The following is a 23686-nucleotide window of genomic DNA, read 5'->3' as shown; positions in this document are numbered from 1 at the left end:
GGTAGAGTTTTTCGCCAACGCGGATTCAATTCTCAGTTGCAGCAGCCACATTTCTGCGAGTGCTATACTACCATTTCAGTGCGTGCCGGACACTATAGGCGGTCGAAGCTCGTGCGCTGTTTTGTATACCGTGGCCTTCTTCTGAGTGTACAAACATTTTAAAGGTGCAGCAGACGAAATGTCAAGACCGTCGAAACGATAGTGGATGATCGCATCGAGATTACCGTTGCCGTAGTCCTTTACGCACAGGCCACTCGTTACTGATCACAAATGGCTATATTTCACGCATCTCAAACAAAGAAACCTGCTTCTTGGAATCTTTTCGCGCTTCACCATCAGCTTTCGTTGGAGACAGCTGCTGGGTGTGCCACCTGTACGGTTCAATCATGCAAACAGTTGTACAAGCAGGTTTAAATGACGCTCCAAGAACGTCATCCAGTCTTTCTGCACTGAACGTTCGCACGCTGTACTCACACGCCCCGCAGTGGTTCGGCAGCTTTGACATTGTACTTCCGAACAGACACTGCAGTAGCGAGTTCATTCCTTGGCCGCGGCGGACGTAAGCCGATCTTGTTGGATATGTAAGCAAACAAAACACCTAGAGATTTCAGGGTCTGTTTCAAAGAATCTTAATGGTAAGAAATCAATCAATCAATCAATCAATCAATCAATCAATCAATCAATCAATCAATCAATCAATCAATCAATCAATCAATCAATCAATCAATCAATCAATCAATCAATCAATCAATCAATCAATCAATCAATCAATCAAAGAAACTGAATCTCGATCTTCATTCTATCGCTGACATCGGCCACAAATGCCAAAATACTCGCAAATACACCCCAGCGAATTCTGGATCCAAGTATTTTTGCGCACAACCAGTTCTGTCAATGAGTAGTGCTGAGTCTCTATGCTAGAAGAGTGTGTTTGCTGACAATACCCCAGTCAGGTATAGACGCGGGTAATCTAACGCCATCTGGGCTTCTCATTGATGCCCGACGACGCCACTTTTACTCCCACGATGACGAACGCCTTCATGTCCCGCACAGTCTTTGTGGCCTTTCGAGTCTATCGAATGAGGGTCGCGGGGGAGGCGGCTCCGTTTCTCGAAACCCACGTCAGGATAGCTGCGCGTCCAACTTCCGTCCTACATAACGGCTATGGCACCCCAGGTATCTATACGCCTAAGTTTCCGATTTAGTTACACCACCGCCGTCTGCGCCCAGTCCTGCTGCCGGAGCCAATTCACGCTCCGCGACAGAATGACCTACATCCGAAAATGATCTGCTCCGAAAAACGGTGCTCACTGAGGTGGCGTTCCGAGTGCCTCATTACTACTTGCCTCGTTGGTAGGCTGCAATCGTCGCTCCGCGCCACCTGCTCCCCTTTCCCTTTCTCCTGCGCTGCTCCAGCCATCCCCTAACGGAGAGTAATTTGTTACCGCGGTGCCCGTTTAATAACGCTCGACGCATTCCTGTCGTCAGTGCTCTCGTGTCGCAACCTCAAGGCGCACACTGATGGAGTCATTCCTCCTCTTCTTTTCGTCTATTTTTCTTTTTTTTGCTCACTGCGAGTCATAGCGCCTCTCCTTGGCGTTCGGCCGGGTGCCTTTCGCGATAGCGAAATTTCCTTTGCGCGAGCTCACCGTTACTTTGCTTGCACTGAGATAGTGCGTGCAAGGTCCTTGCCCAGTGCGCCGAACCCGGAGAGGTTCGTCCCTCTTTCGACCTTCCTTTTTCGTTACCCGCATGGCTATCTTTACTGCGGGTACAGGCTCCTGTTCAGAGGCGGGCGAAAAAAAAAAGTAGAGAAAGAAAGAGAAGAAGAGAACCGTCTTTGTTCTGTGCGCGTCGCGAATGCACGGCCAGACTTTTCTTTCAAGAGGGAAGCGAGCCTTCCTTACTTTTATGGCTTTCTCTTTCACTGGCCCCCCGCGAACTCCAAGCTGTGCGCGAGAGAAAGGACCCCGCTCCCTCCGTTCGGTTCCTGAAAGAAACCCAGTGACGACGCTTCGGGGTGTCGGCCGTTGTTTCCCGTGCCTGGGGGCGGCGACGGGGATGGAAACCGCAGTTGGAAAAGCGCGGGACGGGCAGACTCGCCCCACCAGCCCTAGAGACCGGACCACTTTTTTACGGGGCTAAAACTGAACGTTTTGTGTATTTCTGACTTGCTTTTTTGACCTCCTCAGTGTAATTAAAGTTTGTTTTAAATGTTCAACGGCGTTCGACCCGTTATCTAGCTGGACAGCGGACGCTTTGATCCCGTCAAGTGCGATCCGCGAGGCCAGCATAGTAAAAAAGTGAAGTCGACTGCCATCGTCCGCCAACTCAACGTCCGCTGCAGTGGAATACGTCGCACGGCAAGACCTCCGGTTTGACCATGACATCCGCCTACTGCAAGGACACGGCATCGCCTACAAGTTGAGCAGCTGACGGCACACAGGGCAACGACAAGGTGGGCTCGTTTCAAATTTCATCGCGCAGCTTAGCAGGCTTCACCACATACGTCCGCTTTGAGTGAGATACGTCGTGAAGCACGCACGCCAAAATGGATCAGGACAAGCTGACGCCTGAAACGTCTCAAATTATGACAGCTGAGCATGAAGCTTCCACGGCAAATATTCGACCACAAAGAGCAACTACGTTTTCCATGAAAGCTAAAGAAACGTATGAAACGGGCCGCGAAGAGCACTCCCGGAGAATAGACGCTGCCTGGAAGAACGTGGAGACAGCTATTTTCAAAGTGTCATGTGCAAAAGAGGAAGACGTTAGCAACGCCGCAACGCAGCTTCGGGCAAGCTATGAGCGCTACGAGCACGTCGCCGCCAGATACGCTACCTTCCTCGCCAAAACGAGCAGATCTGAAACCCAGCAGGAATTAGAACTTCAAAAAGCAATCGACGCAGATCGTTATGTGACTGTAAGCGACAAATTACGTGAGCCTACACAACGAGAACGCGACCGCTTACAAGAGGTAACGTCGCAGCACTCTCTATCGGCCCACTCAAGCGTTTCTTCGAGGTCACGACGATCGGGCTCGTCAACAATCAGCCTAGCCGCCGTACAAGCACGCGCACAAGCTGAAGCCGTCCGGGCCAGAGCAGAGTTTGGTCGCAGAGAGGCCGCAATGCGTATTGAGAAGGCAAGAATAGAGGCTGAATTGGATATTTTGCAGCATGAAAAAGAAGCGGCAGCTGCAAACGCACAGGCGAATGCGCTCGAGGCAGCCGTGGAGCAGGATGGCGGGGAGCGCATGCGCACGCTCCCTCCTGTGGACCGAACGCTGCGGACTAGGAGTTATATCAATGAGCAGCAAGCCCTACGCAACTCTGCGCTCGCGTTTACTGAGGAGGCCGTTACCAACTCAAGCGACGACGTAAACAATGCTCGCACGTCACCGAGGGCCAACACAGCTGCGAATAATTCGATGTGTCTGCGAGCTGATGAACGTCCACCTGACTACGATGCTGCCCCTAACAACCCAAGTTGTAAGCATGCTGGAGCTACGAGACGTCCTATGAACTTACGAGTTGGTCCGCAGCCGCTTGTGCACGCCCCGACACACAACAGTTCAAGCTCAGAGCTAGCCGATGTCCTCAAATTCCTGTGCCGCAAAGACCTTGTTTCAAGCGGTCTTATCAAGTTTGATGATCGACCTGAGAACTTTCGCGCTTGGAAATCATCGTTCAAAGGTGTCGTCAGAGATCTAGGTCTTTCTGCCCAAGAAGAGCTAGACCTTCTCATCAAATGGCTTGGCCCTGAATCGTCAAATCAGGCTCGGAGGTTGAAATCGGTGCACGTGGATGACTTTTCCACGGGCTTGAACGTTGTGTGGAAACGGCTCGACGACGTCTTTGGGCGCCCTGAGGCAATTGAGGATGCACTACTGAAGCGGCTGGAAGACTTCCCGAAGATATCTTACCGGGAAAATACCAGACTCCAGGAACTTGGCGACCTCCTGCTAGAACTCGAGGCTGCGAAAACTGACCCGTATCTTGCCGGTCTTGGCTATTTGGATACCGCCAGAGGGGTCAACAAAATTGTCTCAAAGTTGCCATCTGGACTTCAAGAAAATTGGATGTCGGCGGGGTCGAAATACAAGAAAGATCACGACACTGCATTTCCACCCTTTTCTTTCTTTTGCAAATTTGTTAGAGATCAAGCCAGCATGAGGAACGACCCGAGTTTCATCTTGCATCCACAAAATGCCTCGTCTGAATTCAATCAAAGGAAGGAAGACAATGGTACCAAGACCACGCGGCAAAGATCGTCTGTGTCAGCAAGGAAAACAGAAGTGGATCCTGCTTCTGCCAAAATTAATCGAGATGCCACTGCTAACGAACAGCAACCGGAATCGAAGGACTTTAAAAGGTGGTGTCCATATCACAAGAAACCTCACCCTTTGGAAAGGTGTCGCGCCTTCCGTGAGAAAACTTTGGAAGAGCGGCAATCTTTCATAAAGAAGCAAGGGATCTGCCTACGATGCTGCTCATCCAAGAACCACATGCAGTGGCAATGTCAGGCAGTCGTGATATGCCTCATATGCGACAGCGCCGACCACGCCACAGCGCTTCACCCAGCACCGCCAACCTCAGAGCCGTCAAGGGCTAGTGGGTCTGATGACAGTACCACAGATGACTCAGAAAGAAGAGTCACATCTAGGCGTACTGAAGTGGCAAACGCTGACAACAGCACAAGGTCGTGTGCCAAAATCTGCCTCGTAGAGGTCACCCATGAGACTCAGCCTGAGAAGACAGTTAGAGCGTACGCGATTCTTGACGATCAGAGTAATCGCTCGTTGGTTAGGCCAGAACTCCTCAACGATTTCGGAGTGAAGGGGACGCCTACGCAATACACGCTCCGCACTTGCTCCGGCAGTACTGAAGTGGTTGGAAGAGTCGCTCATGGTTTTTTCGTGCAGAGCATATCAGGTGAAGTCAAGTTTCCTCTTCCACCTCTCCTCGAGTGCAAGGCAATTCCAGAAAACAGAGAGGAAATTCCGACACCTGACGCTGCAATGCACTACCCGCACTTGAAGTCAGTAGCAAATCACATTCCGCCTCTTGAGGAGGCTGGAATACTGCTCCTCCTTGGCCGGGACATCCTAAGAGCTCACAAGGTTCGTCAGACAATTAACGGACCCCACGACGCGCCGTATGCTCAGAAGCTCGACCTCGGATGGGTCATTGTCGGTGACGTTTGCGTTGGTCGAACGCGGAAAACGGGCAGCGTCAACGTGTTCAAGACCCATGTGCTGGACAGTGGGCGACCATCCCTTTTTGAGCCATGCCCAAGACATTTCTTTGTTAGGGAGGCGCCAATTCACTACTCTGCGGATAAGGTCTCAAAAGATTTACGATTGGCAGCAACATTGGATGACAACCTGGCCCCGAATCTTTTCGAGACAACAGAACTTGACAACCAGCGTGCTCTCTCCATGGAAGACAAGACATTCCTCAAGATAATGAATAGTGAATTCACCCAAGACAAATTAAACAATTGGGTCGCCCCTCTCCCCTTTCGCACACCGAGATGTCGGCTTCCGAACAACAGAGAACAAGCTCTGTCTCGTCTGCTGTCGCTACGGCGTACCCTGCGAAAACATCCTGAAACACGGGAACGTTTCGAGAACTTCATGAACGAGCTCTTCATCAAGGGTCATGCGGAGGAAGCTCCACCACTTCACGTGGACGAAGAATGTTGGTATCTGCCCATATTCGGCGTTCACCACCCCCAGAAGCCTGATCAAATCCGAGTCGTATTTGACTCCAGCGCTCAGTATGAAGGGGTATCTCTGAACAACGTCCTCCTGACCGGCCCTGACCTGACGAATAACCTCGTGGGGATTTTGATACGCTTCCGGCAAGAACCAGTTGCGGTTACAGCGGACGTCCAGCAAATGTTCTACAGTTTCATGGTTCGCGAGGACCATCAGAACTACCTGAGGTTCCTCTGGTTTAAGGGCAACGATATCTCCAGAGAAATCATAGAGTGCCGAATGAAGGTTCACGTTTTCGGCAACAGCCCATCGCCAGCTGTTTCAACGTATGGCCTTCGACGGACTGCCCAACAAGCTGCCCCACGATTTGGTGAAGATGCCAGGAAGTTCGTTGAAAGAGATTTCTACGTCGATGATGGGCTTAAGTCTCTTCCGAGCGAAGAAGATGCCATTAGTCTGCTGCAAAGAACGCAGAAAATGCTTGCAACAGCTAACATAAGGCTGCACAAGATAGCTTCGAATAGGCAGAATGTGCTGAATGCATTTCCTCGAGAGGACCACGCCCAGGGACTGAAGAACCTCGACTTCGGCACAGACGCGTCGCTTACGCAGAGAAGTCTCGGTCTGCTGTGGGACATAGGCGACGACAGCTTCGTCTTCAGGGCTCCTCGTCAGGACAGGCCATATACGCGGCGAGGAGTGCTGTCGACCGTCAACAGCCTTTACGATCCACTCGGGTTTGTGGCTCCAATAACGGTTCAAGGCAAGTACCTTCTCCGTGACCTCGTGACGAAGGGTTATGACTGGGACACACCGCTTTCGGACGAGAAAAAGCAGAGATGGGACGAGTGGAAGAACTCTCTCCAGACACTACAGCACCTTCACGTGCGAAGAACGTATGCGCCAGTCTCGACGCTTGAAGCTGAAAGCAGGGACATTCATGTATTTTTAGACGCGTCCACAAGGGCCGTCGCAGCTGTGGCATACCTACGCGTGACTGACAAGCAAGGAAACAGACACGTCGGATTTGTGATGGGAAAGGCCAAGCTTGCTCCACAACCAGAACACACCATCCCAAGGCTTGAGTTGTGTGCAGCAGTGCTTGCTGTAGAGATGACCGATTCTATACTACGAGAATTGGACTTCCAGCCGAACTCGGTCACGTTCTACACGGATAGCAAAGTGGTCTTGGGTTACATATACAACGAAACAAGAAGGTTCTACGTGTATGTGGCCAACAGGGTGCAGCGGATACGTAGCAGCACGCAACCTGAAAAATGGAAATACGTTCACACAGACGAAAATCCAGCAGACCACGCCACTAGAGCGATTCCAGCAGCACAGCTTAAAAGCACGAACTGGTTGTCCGGACCTGATTTTCTCTCACGACGAGAAAAGGAAGCACGGTCGTCGAGCTTCATCCTCTTAAATCCTGATGAAGACAAAGAAATACGCCCTGAAGTCTGCACTCTGGCGACGGAGGTGAACAGACGACAGCGACTCGGAGCTGAACGCTTTCATAGACTCTCGAACTGGAAATCTCTCACTCGTGCTGTAGCAAGTCTGATCCAGGTTGCCCATCGCGCAAAGAACGCATCACAAGGAGAGGTAGCTCCCGTTGAGGCGCTCTCCAAAGCCAGGCTCGTCATCATTCGCGCAGTACAGCAGGACGCATTTAATGAAGAGATATGCTGTATCCAGAGAGGAGAGCAGGTTCACAAGACAAGCTCGCTTCGAAGGCTTGACCCATTCTTAGACGCCAACGGCTTGATCCGCGTCGGCGGCCGCTTGAACAGAAGCGACCTTCCAGACGATGAGAAACACCCTCTCTTATTGCCGGGTCGGCACCATGTGGCGAAGCTTCTCATGCGCCACCACCATGAATGCGTGCAACACCAGGGCCGACACTTCACAGAAGGAGCCGTACGAGCTGCTGGGTATTGGATCGTCGGAGGTAAAAGGTGCATCTCATCCGTGCTGCAAGCATGCATTTCATGCAAGAAGCTGCGAGGGCGTTTTCACGACCAGAAGATGGCTGACCTTCCGGCAGACCGAATCAGCACGGATCCTCCTTTCACGGATGTTGGAATCGATGTTTTCGGTCCCTGGATGATTGCCTCTCGCCGAACGAGAGGTGGTGTTGCGAACAGCAAGCGCTGGGCAGTCATGTTCACTTGCTTAAGCATTCGCGCAGTGCACATTGAGCTGATCGAATCAATGGATACGTCGAGTTTCATTAATGCCTTCCGAAGGTTCCTAGCAGTGCGAGGGCCCGTCAAGCTAATACGCTCTGACTGCGGGACCAATTTTATCGGAGCTTGCAGAGAACTTGGAATCAGCGCAGAGGGCATTCATCGCTCACAAATAGGCAAGTTCCTTAGCGGAAACGGCTGCAAATGGATATTCAATCCACCGCACGCGTCCCATATGGGCGGTGCGTGGGAGCGGATGACAGGCATTGCACGTCGCATTCTTGACTCAATGCTCATGCAGTCACGTCATCAACGACTCACGCATGACATTCTTGCAACCTTTTTGGCAGAAGTTGCGGCCATCATTAATGCCAGGCCCATAACTCCTACTTCGTCTGACCCCGAAGATCCCACAATCCTAACTCCGGCGACACTCTTAACCCAAAAACACGGAAGCGCATCTGTAACAACTGGGCAGTTAGATACAAGCAACCTCTACAAACGGCATTGGCGTCTCGTGCAAAACCTGGCTGACGAGTTCTGGAAGCGCTGGCGCACAACGTATGTCACTACTTTGCAACAACGCCGAAAATGGCAAGCAGCAAAACCCGACCTCAAAGAAGGCGACGTCGTTCTACTCAGGGATAAAGAAGCAACCCGCAACGACTGGCCCGTCGGAGTGATTACACGAAGCCTGACAGCGCAGATGGAAGGGTGCGCAAGGTCGAGCTGAAAACAGCCAAAGACGGGGTTGTGAAAACATTCTTCCGGCCAACAACAGAAGTTGTGCGTTTGCTGTGACCGTGATATAGTGGTGGCGTCTTAACAACGGAAGACACCAGACGGGGAGTGTTCTGTGCGCGTCGCGAATGCACGGCCAGACTTTTCTTTCAAGAGGGAAGCGAGCCTTCCTTACTTTTATGGCTTTCTCTTTCACTGGCCCCCCGCGAACTCCAAGCTGTGCGCGAGAGAAAGGACCCCGCTCCCTCCGTTCGGTTCCTGAAAGAAACCCAGTGACGACGCTTCGGGGTGTCGGCCGTTGTTTCCCGTGCCTGGGGGCGGCGACGGGGATGGAAACCGCAGTTGGAAAAGCGCGGGACGGGCAGACTCGCCCCACCAGCCCTAGAGACCGGACCACTTTTTTACGGGGCTAAAACTGAACGTTTTGTGTATTTCTGACTTGCTTTTTTGACCTTCTCAGTGTAATTAAAGTTTGTTTTAAATGTTCAACGGCGTTCGACCCGTTATCTAGCTGGACAGCGGACGCTTTGATCCCGTCAAGTGCGATCCGCGAGGCCAGCATAGTCTTTGTTGAACCAAGCGTGAAATGCTTCCGTGCAGTATGTGAAATGCGGCAAGGCGCTCCAGTCATAAAGAGAAAGAGCCGTAGAAAAGAGCCCGGCGTTGCTAGACTGCACAGAAGGCAAGGGCGACGTGCTGTGGGGGAGAGTACACGGAGAGAGGCACGTTGCGTGCGTTCGAAGAGGATGGCAAAACGGAAGCGAGCGCGCATGTGTGAGAAGTGGTTCGGGCCGAAGTTCGATCTTTTCTTTCGGCTTCCTTAGATAAGAGGCCCGTGGACAGAGGCCTGCCATTCAATAAGGCAAGAAAATGGAGCACCGGCGGGCCCCCCAAATCGATTGGCGGTCTGCCTGCGCTCTGCGCTGCACTATATATATACAGTCCACCGGGTCCTACGCAAAGCCCCTGTTGTTCAGCCTGACTCACTCTCTTGGTCTTTCTCCGGTATTGCGCTTTCGTTCGGTATTGACTTTCTTGCCCCGCACTGGAAGTGCACCGTTTTCTGCCGGCGAAGGTGCGAACAAGATAAGTTGAACGTTCAAGTCTTGTTAGCGGAAAAGAAAACACCGCTTTCTCACAGTGCGCAGTAGCATTTACCGTTTCTTTTTCTTCCAGTATTTTTGGATAGCTGCCAACGAGGATGTGTAAAGGCTCTGCTCTTTCATCTTGGCATTTGTTTTTTTTTGTCTTTTTCTGGCGGAATGTCGTTTGCCTTCTTCTGTCGAGCATAGCATTCGCTTTCGGATTCACCGGGACAAAATCATTCTCCTTGCGGAATGAAGGGCCTTCTTGAAACATGGTTGCTGTCAATGCATTTATGCCCCGTTTTGTTGCCGCGGACTGAAATACAGAAAAATAGAAAACGCAGATGACAATGGTTTAGCCAGATATTGTGTATGTGTCTGTGGGAGCCTCGGAAATACACAGTGAAGGAAAGGCTGGTATAATAAGCAGGTTGCTCCTGTTTTGCTGCCGAAGAATGGAGAATATGGAAGAGGCTTGTAGTAGCAGTGTTCACTCATGTTATATGATGGCACTTTTGGATGATGGCGCTGCTTCGTGCAAGATAGCACTGGCCGATGCGTGCTGCAGTACGTGACCTAATTGAACAGTGTCATGTTTGGTAGACCTCGTAAGTACACGTGGTCGATGACGCTGCATCCTCTCCATGCGGACTACTACCAATCGTGATAAAGCGCGCACTCCAGCGGCGGCTGCGCTTGGTGCGGCCGCGCGGGCCCTATCTAGAAAGTGATCTGCGATGGGGGCAGAGTGCGCCGAGTGCTGATAGCTTCGTGCGCGCTGTGCTCTCGCTACTTAGTTCGCGCTGAAGTGAGGGGCAGCACGAAGGTCAATTCGCTCGCTGCTGCGGGCCAAATCTTGAAAGCGACCTCGCCTTAGGTGAGGGACGGACGGACGGGTTTCCTCGTCAGGTAGGCAAAGAAATGCTTACGCATGTGTAACGTCGTTGTGAATGTTCGGGTTGGTGAAGCTCGTGTCTGCATTCTTTCTCTTTGCTTAAGTGCGTGCTTGCTCGACTTCACTGGGGTCCACTCTGTTTTTGTGTATGTGTTGCCTTGCGATGTTGTGCTGTTGGCTCGCACCCGGGACACTTTAGAGAACGCCTGCTTTGGAAAGGCGGTGGCTGGACGCTGATCGGCGAAAAAGGGAGTGGCAGAGGTTCTCGCGCACTGGTTCTGGCGAGCGCCATAAATCGCGCAGCGAGCTGCTGTAGCGGCTGCTGTAGCTGCTGTAGCGGCATCTGGAGAATGGAGTAATTGAGGAGTATTGGGTCGAGCCGAGGTGGCGCGGGCGTCTCGGGTGTTCCGAGCGGCCGCTCCCGCCGGCGCGAGTTACGCAGCCCGCACACATGGTCCTGCGGCTGGGGGTGAGAATGTGCGCTGCTGAGCGGGCAGTGTGAGCTGAGGCCTGAGAGACGATGGACGAATCTCGTCAGGTGCCCGATCGGAGCGACGGACTGCTCCGAGGCCTTGCTCAGCCGCATTGGTTAATGTGAACTCGCTTCGCTTGTTTGTTATATACCCATTGTAACCGTTACTATCTGCCTGTAAATAAATTCAATTCGAATTATTGACATCCAGCATCGTTGGTCCCGGGATACCGAAGCAGAGAGCAGTGCATCGGCTCAGGAAGAGCCGGGAGAGAGATAAAACGCGAAGGAGGAAGAACCCGGCGGAGGAGGGAAAAACCTTACTGCATTTAAGAATGAATTAGGAAGGTATAAATCGGCAGCGTGGCAAGGGGGAGAGTAAGACGACTTAGTTGTTCATCGCAAAGATAAACGCGGCCGAAGAGTTCACAACACCGGCGCTTGCAACTTTCTCCTGCGGTAACCATTCCAGTGAAAAAGGAATGGACTTTCGTGTATAAGACGCTTAGCGACATGCGACATTTTGTTTAACGACGGCACAGTCTGGGAGGTAATCAAAGCCGCAAGTAAGGTTCTAGTATAAGTATACCGTACAAAGTCGGTGGCGAATAGCGATGAATTCCTAACATATTTCTCTAAAACAATGTCCTGCGTATTGACCTTCTTTTTGAATACAGATTATTGAATTCGCCCAGATTTTCTCTACCTTGTGTCTCTTTTTAATGACACGCACGAATAAATGTGTTCCTACGAGACAAACAAATGAACGATAAGTTCCGCATGCAAGGACAAACTATACACGGCGGCCTGAGGTAGTGGTATAAATTGCCTACAACGTTAAATAAGTATGATGCATCTCAGGACGTTTATATTTTGTGTCCCACTTCCCACAAGTTGCGGTTGGCGCAGCATAGCATTCGTCATTTTTGGGCCACTGAGCCTAATTTAACTAACAAACCAACCGCCCTTGATATATACTTTATTGAAGATGTTCTTATATCCTATTTGTTTAAATTTCTTTCTGGTATGCGATTTTGGCGTAGGTCTTTCGTCCCTCATCGTTTCATATTGCTTCTCATATCTTTCATAGTTGAAACATTATTTCGCCATAGCGTGCTGACAGAAACAGCACCTGCGATTTATTCGCTAGTGCTGTTTTACCGCCCGGATGTCCCCAAGCTACTTCTTGTAGCTTTTTGTCTGGAGTTCACGACCTAACAGACTGAGACGAATAAAAGCACTCATTCATTCGAATGCCGAGTAAATCAGAGTGGTGGCTAGGTTGCAAGCATCTTCCCGTCTAGACGGCGCTGAGCGAAACAAAAGAGAACGTCTGTTTTAGGACCTTAAGATAACGACCTAACAATACGAACGTATATGAGGGCTGTAGAGATAAGGTACGACTTCCTGTCGTTCTTCCTAGCTTATTTGGCCGAAGCAGTATCTCAGTTTATACTCTGTTAAAAGCACGTAGGCATTCTTTTATGACAGCTGAAAAACTTCGCTAGTATATGACTTCTCAAAAGTGCGCCGTTATCTTTGAGCAGTGTCAGGCTTCCTTCATTGTAGGCTGGTCATGTTAATCACATGAAGTAATCCGCGGGCTGGTTCTACACGTGTGTCGAAGAATCCTAGGAGATCTTTAAATAGACAGGGCACGTTAATCTTGTTGCGGGCACCCGCTTCACCGGGAGCCGGGAAGTAGGGGAAGGGGGACTAATATGACAGCAGGAGCTTGATGTGGGCGAGTTGGTTGAACATACTTGAAGAAAAGACGAGCGCTACAAAGACGCCGACTAGCGCCTGTCCGTCGTACTTGTTCTTCTCTTAGTCCGCGTCTTTGTAGCGCTCGTTTCTTTTCTTCAAGAGGCTAATGTGGAAATTGGAAGGGGGTGGAAGAGGTGGCACACTCCCTAGCTACGCCACTGCCGGTGACGGCTCTCTCTGCGTAAGGGAAGCCACTCTCGAAGGGCACGTTTTTGCTAACTGCATGCGCCGGAAGAAACTGCGGAGCAGGAAACACGTGATAGACGCCTTGTTTAAGAAGTTTCCAGTACTCTAGCGGACGCGGACGACATTGTCTGCGTTGCACGGAAGAGGAAGATGGAGGTGTACCTCGTGAGAGTCTGCTGCTGTCGCAGTTAAATGAGTTCAGAGCATGCGGAATCGCTGTAGTCTGTTGATTTTTAATTACTTCACCGTATTGTCAATCGACGAGCGTCGAGGTAAATGCTCAAATATATTGACTGATAATGAGCAACGAATTCCAGGGGCTGATCGAAGCTGCAGCACGAGGTTAAGTAAATGAAGCTTGCCAACTGCTACGCGTGACGTGTTTCCTTGAGACAGTGCAAGTTTTCATGCGGTCAAGTTATTTCACGTCGTGAACGGAGAATACTCGATAAGGAAAAAAAAAGGATGTTGCGCTATAGTACGTTGTTCCCTTTCCAAAGCATGCAGGACTGAACATCTGCGAATCGTCGGGCAGTGGGAAGGCTTCCGGTGCTTCCGTTCTTTACTCTCCTACCTTAATGTCCCTGCACACCATCCACCAATGACATGGGCTGGCTCTGCCACCGGTGTCACTTAAGTGAGGCGAAGGTACGCGCTCACGCGTGTTCTTCGTCAGCAGCGAGCTTGTTAGGACGCGGCAGGGGGTCCAGTGCAGAGACAACATAAATGTGCTTGAGTCTTAGACATAGATAGTTTGCGTAACAATAACCACAAGAGGCATTGTAGAGGGGACGGACACGAATGCCAATCTGTCGCATAAATGTGCGAACTGCATTTAGAATTTGTCCAAGACAGTTATCAAGGTGTTTCTGATACCCACTGCGGTGACTCAGTGGCTATCACGTTCTGTTGCCGAGCGCGTTGTCGTGGGTGCGATTCCCGGTCGCAGCGGCCGCATTTCGATGGGGCCGAAAAAAATATAGAAAATCTGTTTTGATTGGATTTAGGTGTACGTTAGAAAAAAAGTCAAAATTAATACGGCCCCCTCCACAAAACCATCAGCCGGTCCAATCTGCGTTTGTGAGCCCCAGATCTTATTTAATTATTTTTATTTGTAATGGACGCTCAGTGCTACTCACTGACATTTTAATATACATCAATAGCCACGTGAGTCATCTCGAGTTGAAGATTACGCCGGTTAATGCTCGTGCAGGCTTGTTTAAATGCAGTACACTTCGCACGATGCTGAATGCCGGAATTCCTTGCGATGTTTGGGTATCCCGCGAAGTGTAAGCAAATCGCCAACTGCAAATGTTGTGCGATAGCTTAATGATTAACGCCCCTGGCTCTAAACCACTAATTGCCGGCAGAGTGTGAGCTCGAATTCCAGTAACGATGACTGGCAGAAGTGTTGATCGTGTGGTGGGGGCGAAGCTGTGGGCAAGGAGGCAGCCCGGCGAACGTCAACACGTCTACAATGGGTTGCAACGGAAATGACGGTCGGACGTACGGTGCAGGAAAGCCAGTTTCAAGATTTTTAACTGCTGCCCCAGTAAATCTCGAATGACAGGTTTGAGGGAAAAAGCGATTATGTATATCCGCACAGCTGAATATAATGAAAGCGTAAGTTCTTTTCCTCTGCAAATCTTCCCGCTATATGACGAACCTTCTAGTCCACATTAGGCTAGATCACCGCGACTCCTGACTATTCTTGCAAACAAAAGTACTTGCTCCGTTTTCATATGCGCTAAGCCGAGAATGCACTTCAGCACGTGGATTGGCATGATTCCTAAAGTACACACACATGAGTGACCACCTGTACTCTTGATGCGAACATCCGGATCCACTCAGCTTCAGTGTTCTTTATTTATTTATTTCCTTCTTTCTTTCTTGCTTTCTCTCTCTTCCTTTTTTTCTATATTTTCTTTTTTCTCGGAGTACCCTTCTCTCGTGTTGGTAGCAAATCAGACACGTATGCGGTGTGCCGTTTATAGTGGAAAGCTGAAGGGAATCGCCATAATAGTATAGTTTCGCGTTTCTAGTTACAAACTTTACCGCTCATATGTTTACTGTGTAAAGCTGAAGTGAGTCACCATAATAGTATAGTTCAGTGTTTCTAGTTACAAGCTGTACGGAACTTGTTGTGTAAAGTTCAAGGGCATCGCCGTAATAGAATAGTTTCGAGTTTCTAATTACAAACTTTACGCCACATATGTTTACTGTGTAAAACTGAAGGGAATCACCATAATAGTATAGTTTAGTGTTTCTAGTTGCAAGCTGTACGGCACTTGTTGTGTAAAGTTCAAGGCCATCGCCGTAATAGCATAGTTTTGTGTTTCTAGTTACAAACTTTACGGCACATATGTTTACTATGTAAAGCTGAAGGGAATCGCCATAATACTATATTTCCGTTCCTCTAGTTACAAACCTTACGGCACTTGTGTAATGAGGAAAGGAATCGCCACAGAGTATAGCTCCATGTTCCTATACTTACAAATGTTACGGGCCATATGTTTATTGCGTAAAGTTTAAGGGAATCACCATAACAGTATAGTTTCGTGTTTCTAGTTACAAAATTTACTGAACTTGTTGTGTAATGTCGAAGGGAATCGCCATAATAGTATAGTTCCGTGTTTCTAGATTCAAACATTACGGCACTTGTTTAGAGCATAAAATTGAAGGGAATCGCCATAATAGTATAGTTTCGTGTTTCTAGTTACAAAGTTTACTGCACATGTTCACTGTGTAAAGTTGAAGGGATTCACCATAATAGTATAGTTCCCTGTTTCTAGTAACAAACTTTACGGCACTCGTGTAATGTTGAAGGGAATCGCCATAATAGTATAGTTTCGTGTTTCGAGTTACAAACTTTACGGAACATGCTTACTGTGTAAACTTGAAGGAATCGCCATAATAGTATAGTTTCGTGTTTCTGTAGTTACAAACTTTACGGCACTTGTTTAGAGCGGAAAATTGAAGGGAATCGCCATAATAGTACGAACTAGTTCCGCGTTTCTGAATTTCTACACGAGCGTTATTTCATTTGAAAGGCGACCTTCGCTCCCTGAAATCGAAGCCGTGCCCTTATGCCTAGCAGAGGATAGCCATAGCCACTAAACCACCACGGCGCGTCGAAAACAGAGTATCTATAGTCCACATATTGCGCATAGAATGCGAATCGCGCACATATTTATTCATAGCGTCTCGTCCTATTTATTTTTTGTCTACCCCTCGCTAAATAAGCGTTAAAATTTGCAGTAGTCCAATCTATGTATAGTCAGGCCTCGCATATCATATAAAGCTGTATACCTTTATAATATCTCAGCTATTTTAATCATACAAGATTATAGCATACGGCAATAGCTCGATTAAATAATGTGTTCCCGAATAGATTACGAGGTGCAACTTAAGCGCTACAAGATTAGAAAGAAAGAAAGAAAGAAAGAAAGAAAGAAAGAAAGAAAGAAAGAAAGAAAGAAAGAAAGAAAGAAAGAAAGAAAGAAAGAAAGAAAGAAAGAAAGAAAGAAAGAAGTAGAAGATGAATTCAAACCTGTGCTTCAAAACAGTTGACTTTGGGTCATAAAGACAAAGAGACGTATAAACCCGTGATTAATACTCAACTTGAATACTCTACAAGCAGCAAGCGTGATGTGCCAGAATGCTGAACAAGTCGGCGTATTATGTTCGAGATTTTACGCTTTTCGAGAACTGACAGTACCGCTTTTGTTCTGCCCGTTCACCTTATAAGCCTTGCCGCATAATCCGCCACCGACGCATTGCACCACTCGTATGACCGACTAAGCCGAATAAGCCTATACAGTGCCTAAACATAGCCCTTCTGTCTCAGGTGCATTCCGTAATAGATCCCCATTTGCATTTTAACGGACCTCTTGTGCGCTGACAAGAAACGCCACTCGTTATACGACCTGCTTTGTAGTACAAGGCACGTGATTATTTCCAGGGCTATTACCTCCGGAGCACGCCATTCTTCTATACGGCTGCCGTTTTAACTGCTGAGCTCAAGCATCGCTGCACGCTGTCCAAAAGGATAACAATGGAGGCTGTAAAGCTGAATGAGCGCTTCCCTACTTTATGACTGGCGGCCTAAGTGGTAGCACACGTGCAGTATAAAGTGAAATCATCTTGATATCCCGTGCACGGAAACGAAAAAATGAGAAAAGTCGGGGGAAAAAAAAAACTACACACTTGACTGAAAAAGAAAAGCTGCAGATTAACTAGGGCCCTAATAGATTCACTTTCTTTTTTCAGTCGTTGCAACAAGACTTCGCTTGCTTAATCGGTCACATTGTCGGCAAATCTCGTAAGAGTCGTTTCCTTATCGGCTTTGGCTCGGAGTACCATGTACAACGCAAATGGAAGGCGCAGGATAGAGAAAAACGTGATGAGTAGAAGCGTTGACGGCGAACTGGGGCTGCTTATTTTAAATCGCACCGCACCTCTCCCCCCAACCCTCCGCTTATAGCCCCCGCTAAACCAAACAATAGAAAGGTAGAAAAAGAAACAATGCATAGAAGTAAAACGCTAAAGTTACATGGTAACCATCTCCCCGTGCGTGCTCCCGCGCTTTTCAAAAACAACTATTCTTCAGAAAGAAGGATTTATGGTTTGCTGACGCGCACGCTATCCTCTCACGCTACTGCGTTTATTTTCTTTTCTTATTTTACTTCTCAGTAATTCTCAATAAAGTTACTTCCTCCTCTTCGTCCTTCTCTCGTGCTATCTGTCCAGCTTCCATAACTATGCGTGCGCTGTCACCGGTGTGTTTGCCTGTGACAGACGTGCGCTCAAACTGAGAACAGCCGCAAGCGTGACAACGAAGTGCCAGGAAGACTTCTTCCCCGTTGCGTACATTGTGGCAGAGTTCTAACGCAGCGCTTTCGAGCACATTATTCGGCCCCCTCCTCTTTATAGAGTCGGCCCCTCGCAACTGTGCTAGCTCGTCTTGATACGGGCCGCTTTCGAAAGAGACTGTTTGAGAAAGTTCATCTCGCGAGCCGTCGCAGCTAAAGCCCACAAAGGCTCTTTTGTGCTTCTTCGCCCCAGGTGCTGGTGGTGGTGGTAGCAGTAGTAGCAGTAGTACTAGTAGTATTAGTATTAGTGGTAGTAGTAGTACTAGTAGTAGTAGTAGAAGTAGTAGTAGTAGTAGTAGAAGAAGAAGAAGAAGAAGGAAGTGGCTAGTTGTAGCAGTAGTAGTAGTAGTAGTAGTAGTAGTAGTAGTAGTAGTAGTAGTAGTACTAGTAGTGGTAGTAGTAGTAGTAGTAGTAGTAGTAGGACAATAAGAAGAATAGAAATAGCTGATAGCTGTAGCAGTAGTAGTTGTCGGCGTTGTTGTAGCAGTCGCAAACGTTACTTTAAAAGGAGGTTATATGATGCTTTGGGGCAAGTCAGTCTGGAAGCCTATCGGCCGCTTGCACCAATGAAGCGTCGGTGTAGCATTCCTGCTTGGTGGTCTTCTTGCTTAGTGGTATTCCTGCCTTGCGGTCATAGTCAGCCACTGTAGTCAGCCACATAGGAGTTGCTGTCTGGCCGGTGCAAGGAGAGTGTTTGTCGGCGCTCGGCACATGTATGTCCATTGTCTTCTGGTGAAGTGATTAGGGTTAGTGATTTTGAGACTTACTGACTTTAACTGGCTTGCATTGACGCCTTTGTGTGGGTCTACATGCTGCGCCTGCCTTCTATTATGACTATTTCTTTTTGATTTTTTATAGTTCCCCTATCCACTATAGTGTATAGCAGCAAACCAAATTTCTTGTTCTTACAGAATTTCCTGCTTTTCATCTTTCTGTCGTGTTTCCCCATCTAAATGCTTGATATGCGGGCCCACTACTGAGCTCGATGTGAACCAACTAGCTCAGAAGCGCCGCTTCTCATTACCTCCTTGCGTTGTTGCGTCACATACATGGTCGCCCACCATACCCTGCACTAGCAGTAGTACGTGCTTCCCACGACTTCCGCCTCGCGCGGATACCACGCAAGCTCGGCGATTAATTTCAGTCACGCCTTGACCGCCGGCTGCGAAGGTCCGTCGACAAGGCGCAGCGAAATCGGAGAAGCAGAAAGGCGGGAGACGACGCGACTGAAACTGTACCCGTGTTTCAACACCGATGTCGCCACGCTAGGTATATGCGTAACTATAACCTTACATCGCTCGATTCCCTCTTTATTTTTTTTTATTCTTTATTATTATCATTATTATTTTTTTCAAATGTTCGTGCCAGCAGCGGCAGGGACCTTGCTGGTTGCAAAAGCTCGTAAAATAGCTGTGCACAGACGAACGAAACGAAAGTGCCGTCCTTTTTCACCTCTTTCTTTCCTGCAACATCTTCGCCCTCCCTCAGTGGCAGGTTGCAACACTGGCGTAGGCTGCGACGTCCTCACCTTGCACATCGCGGAAGGAGCAGCAGCAGCAGCAGCGCAGCCAGAAAGCGAAAGAAATGGCGCGTGTTTGGGCGCGCAGATAGTGACAAGTTCAATTTCGCGATGTGTCCGCGTGAAGGAAGAGGGGCACCGCGATAGAGAAAGAGAAAAGAAGGAAAAGATACAGAGAAATAGAACTCGAAACGACACGTCGTCGCGAAACACGACAGCGGCGTCGTACTGCGTTGTACGTGCCGCGAATCGAGCATCCGCAGCTGCAGCGAAGTCGCTCGCGTGCGGCATTACCTTTAGCCCCCCCCGCAAGCACCGCGGCAAGATGGAGCGAGAGTGCCTTTTTTCTGACCGGACCAGATGCATTCTTTATAAGGCACGCGGCCTTTGGCTTTACCCTCGTCTCAAAATCCGGCGTTTCTTTATTCTATTACCTTTATAGCCGGCTCGAAATGGGTGGGTAGGAAGGGGTTGGGGGGACGGGAGGAAGGGAAGCATATATGCTTGTTTCGAAAAGGTCATCCGAGCCATCGGCAGTACCTGCCCTCGTCGCTGCTCGCTCGTCCGGGGACCGTATAGCGGCGATCCGGCTTTTCCGAGTCCCTTCGTGTGCGAGGTGTCCTTCTCTCCGACCCCCTACGGCTCCCATCGCCGCCACCTTCAGATAGCGAGGCAGGTTTTATTGGCCGAGCCGACGTCAACTGCAGCCAAGGCTGCAGAGAAACCTGCGAAGCTCACCACAAGATCCCCGTCTCTGCGTTCTCGCGTTCGGAAAGCGAAGAAGAGATGCGTCATGAAGGTGAAGGCAGCAGCACAGGCCGTTTGTGCTTTTTCTCCAGTAAAAGCCTTCTCCCGTTCTTTCAGCTTACTCTCTCTGTCTCGCCTAAGCGCCCTTAACTCTGTCTTTCCCTCCAGGCAGGCTGCCTACCCTTCTCCTTCATTTCTTTCACCTGATGCGAACGTACGCGTGCGCGTATAGAGCCGAATTTTCGGCCGTGCGCGTTCTTTCCTTTTCCCGAGTCTGGCCCCGAACGGCGCATTTTCCTGCCACTCAAAGCGTGCGTGCACTCCAGAGAATCGCCGTTGCTGTACTTCTGCTCCCAGACCGGCAAGAGGGCGAGTGGCGTGCCTTTTGATGACATCGCGCCAGCGGTTCGCGTGCACTTTCGACGCGAAGGCGGCGCAACTGCGTGGCTGCTGTCTTTCTCTCTCTGTTTCTTGCCGAGCCTAACCACGCTGTACGTGGTTAGGCTTAGCAAAGTGAAGCGTGCTCGTTCGCAGTTCACTCATTCTCTGAACACGCGAGTGAACACATCGAGGGCCAATGCTCTCGCGCTTACCTTTTTTTTTTCGTTGTACATTTTTAGCGGTACGAAGAGATAATTTATAGAAATGCGAAACGGCGCTTCAGGCGAGCGCCGCCTGAATCTTTTCCCTTGATTGCGCGCACTGCGCGCAGTGGTCGATCGGATATCTAGTCTAGTTAGCGCAGGGAAGCGTAAGCCCCGTGTAAAGTAAAAAGTGCGCGAACTATAGTATAAGAGAAATGGTCGCCGTGATAAAGAAAAAAAATAAAGAAGTCACCGCTTTTTCTTTTTTTCAGAATGCTGAGGTGTCACGCCACATTGCCTGTTTTCGCCAGAGCGACTTCTCGTAAAAGCAGTCATACGTCGTATTTCTTCTGGTTTCTCTTTTTTATGCTTCGTAAGACGCCTGACGAGGCTAGACGAGTGGAGGGCGAAGCACGAATAATTAAACCTTACGGACCAAAGTGCCCATTGCGAAGTTTCAGAGAAAGAGAATTCGGGATTTTTCGTTTGTTTGTTTGTTTGTTTCCTCATCTCAAGACCACGCCGTACATCATACATCTCGGCCGACAATTCTTTTCACGTTTCTCGCCGAATGGCATTGAAAGGGTCATTCGCTTCAAAGATGCATGCGGCCACGCGCCTTTCGCCCACAACTTCCTCAGCAGCGCTCGAGTAAGACATTCCTTCTCCGCGCGCACTTAGCGTGCTTCGGTGATACCACGACCTGCAGCGCCGTCTTCCCACTGGACAGGGCAGCTGCTCACTGCGTGTCACGCAGTACATGTAATACAAACACGCACACACACGCGCGCTCGCGCTCGTGAGACAAGGTTCTGCGTCGTTCCGCGCTCGCCTCGGGACAGGCGAAGCGCCATCGACGCCACGCCCAGGACCGGAAGGGCGGAAGCCCCCGTCATCGCTCGGCAGCCGGGGCGCGCGTGCACGAGCTGCCCCGGACCACGACGACGGCGATCTTTCGGTGTGCGTATACTACGTCGCCCACGGCTGCCCACTCGCCTGACGGGGGCTTGCCAGTCCCACATAGAGTGGCCTTACAACGGCGGCGGCAACGGCCATGGCGGCGACACACCCTGCGACTCGTGGCGATATTAAAGAGTTACACGGACGGCGCGGGCGCGTTTCCGGCGTCGGAACTCGGTTCCGGAAACTGCGCATGCGCAGAGTCGCGCCTGATGCTGCGCGCACGCGACGGCTCCGATATGTAGCATTACAGAGCGTACCAGAAGGCCGTCGTTTTGACAGCTGAACCAGAATCGGGCCCAATTACAATTGGTTGAATAAGTATTTGGTAAGGGATGGCTCTATATGTTATACGGCGAAAAGGGAAAATTTACGTTGGAAGGGGAAGCCTTGTGACAGTGGAAGCTGTGCGGTGTAGACCAGGATCTACAATAAGTGTGAGCTCTCATTCCGCGGAAAAAGTCGAGAGAGATCTCAAGGCGACGCGACAAATATCCAGGCCTGCTATACCATGGATTGTTTAAATGCAGCGCACATCGCTATGCACTTGGCTCGGGCCCAGTCTTGCCCTTGCTTTTGTCATTCTTTCAGGTAACCCTGGTATCCCACATAAGGTCCGCCGTGGAACCACAAGGCACGGGACCAGGTGTTAAATACCGATTTTTATTCTGTGTCTCATAGCTCGACACCTCTTTCTGGCGGAGGCACATTGTTCGGCCGTTTCGTGCGCCTGCTAATTCGTGTGCTGAGCCGTTTCTTCAAGAATTCTTGAACTCTAAGACTCTGTGCCCCAAAAGAATAAAGCGCTTCCAGGTATCCATAGTAGTAAAAAGTGTGTGCGATCGGATGGCGAAAGCAGAGAGTTGGAGCGAACTTCTCGCTGTCTCTAAGTTTTTATTCGATGTTGTTTCATGGCAACAGTACGACTTTACGAATGGCCCCTGCGCGCCTTCATCACGTTGGCCTTCTCGGGGTCGCCGGGAAATAACATTTCGCACGTGCGCGAAGTCAACACTGTAGAATTGCGCCTTACGTATTTAGTTTCTTGCAGAAGCTAGTTGCATATGTTTGAGCTTCGCACAGATGTAAGTATAGTTCATGCAGTAAATAGAATTTTTGGCACCTGCGTGTGCATGCAACCGGGAACAGCGGACGCCGAATAGTCACTTGCCGACGTCACCGAACCTTTACGCTACAGTTTTTGTTTGCCCTTCTTGTGGAGGGTGTGCTGGGTTCTTTTGCTGTTCAACTTTTGTCCTGTCAGGCTCAATGTCCCGTGTGGGCGTGTTTATTTGGTGGCGCGGTTTGTTCATATCTTCTGTGGTACCACTGCACCATTTACACCACAGTTCACCCTTTTAACTTCGCATCTCTGTCGTGTTGTGCGTTTTAGCGATCAATTCCTTAGCGCGAACCCAGCTGAATGTCCTATGCGTTAATTCATTTGCCGACATAATTTCTTCAAACATCTCCAAATGTGTCACAGCGCCGGCCGTTTTCTGCGAAAATAACCGAACTTTCAGTGGATATGCCTATAGGGTGGCTGTCCGTCAGACACAGACTTCAGATAATTGCAGGTGCTGTGTTTTTATGAGTGTGTAGTTCGGTTTGCTCTTTTCTTTTTCGAGTTTCTTCCCTCACTCAGACTCTACACCGCCACGTCCCCCCCTTTCCGCTCCACACTTTCTTTTTTTTAAATACACGCCCAATGTTCGTTACTATAGCGAGGATCCTTTGGGACGCCGGCTGTGTGGCTACCTTTCCTCTTCATCACAGTGTACGCAACACAACCACACACACGCACACACACACACACGAAAAAAGAAAAGTGTTTGCAACTTATGTCCCGACGTCGCAGAGATGTCGACCTAGACAGCTGAGACAATTTATGTTCACTCACGTGAAGGGAGCTTGAAGCGAAACGAAAACAACTGTTTAATTGTTT

General features: G+C 49.6%; 1 protein-coding gene across 1 annotated transcript in view; it reads left to right on the top strand.

Moving 5' to 3' along the window:
• The first annotated feature begins 10525 nt into the window (after window positions 1-10525).
• Window positions 10526-23686, top strand: part of LOC135921677 (solute carrier family 35 member F3-like) — a 244997-nt gene continuing 231836 nt past the window's right edge. Inside the window, exon 1 of the mRNA XM_070535329.1 lies at window positions 10526-10649. The gene's annotated coding sequence lies outside the window, so the exon portion shown is untranslated. The remainder of the gene's footprint in view (window positions 10650-23686) is intronic.

The sequence above is a fragment of the Dermacentor albipictus genome, chromosome 3, assembly GCF_038994185.2.
Source record: "Dermacentor albipictus isolate Rhodes 1998 colony chromosome 3, USDA_Dalb.pri_finalv2, whole genome shotgun sequence".
Lineage (NCBI taxonomy): Eukaryota > Metazoa > Arthropoda > Arachnida > Ixodida > Ixodidae > Dermacentor > Dermacentor albipictus.
Note: the sequence above shows the minus strand (reverse complement) of the source record. Positions and strands in the feature narration are given on the sequence as shown.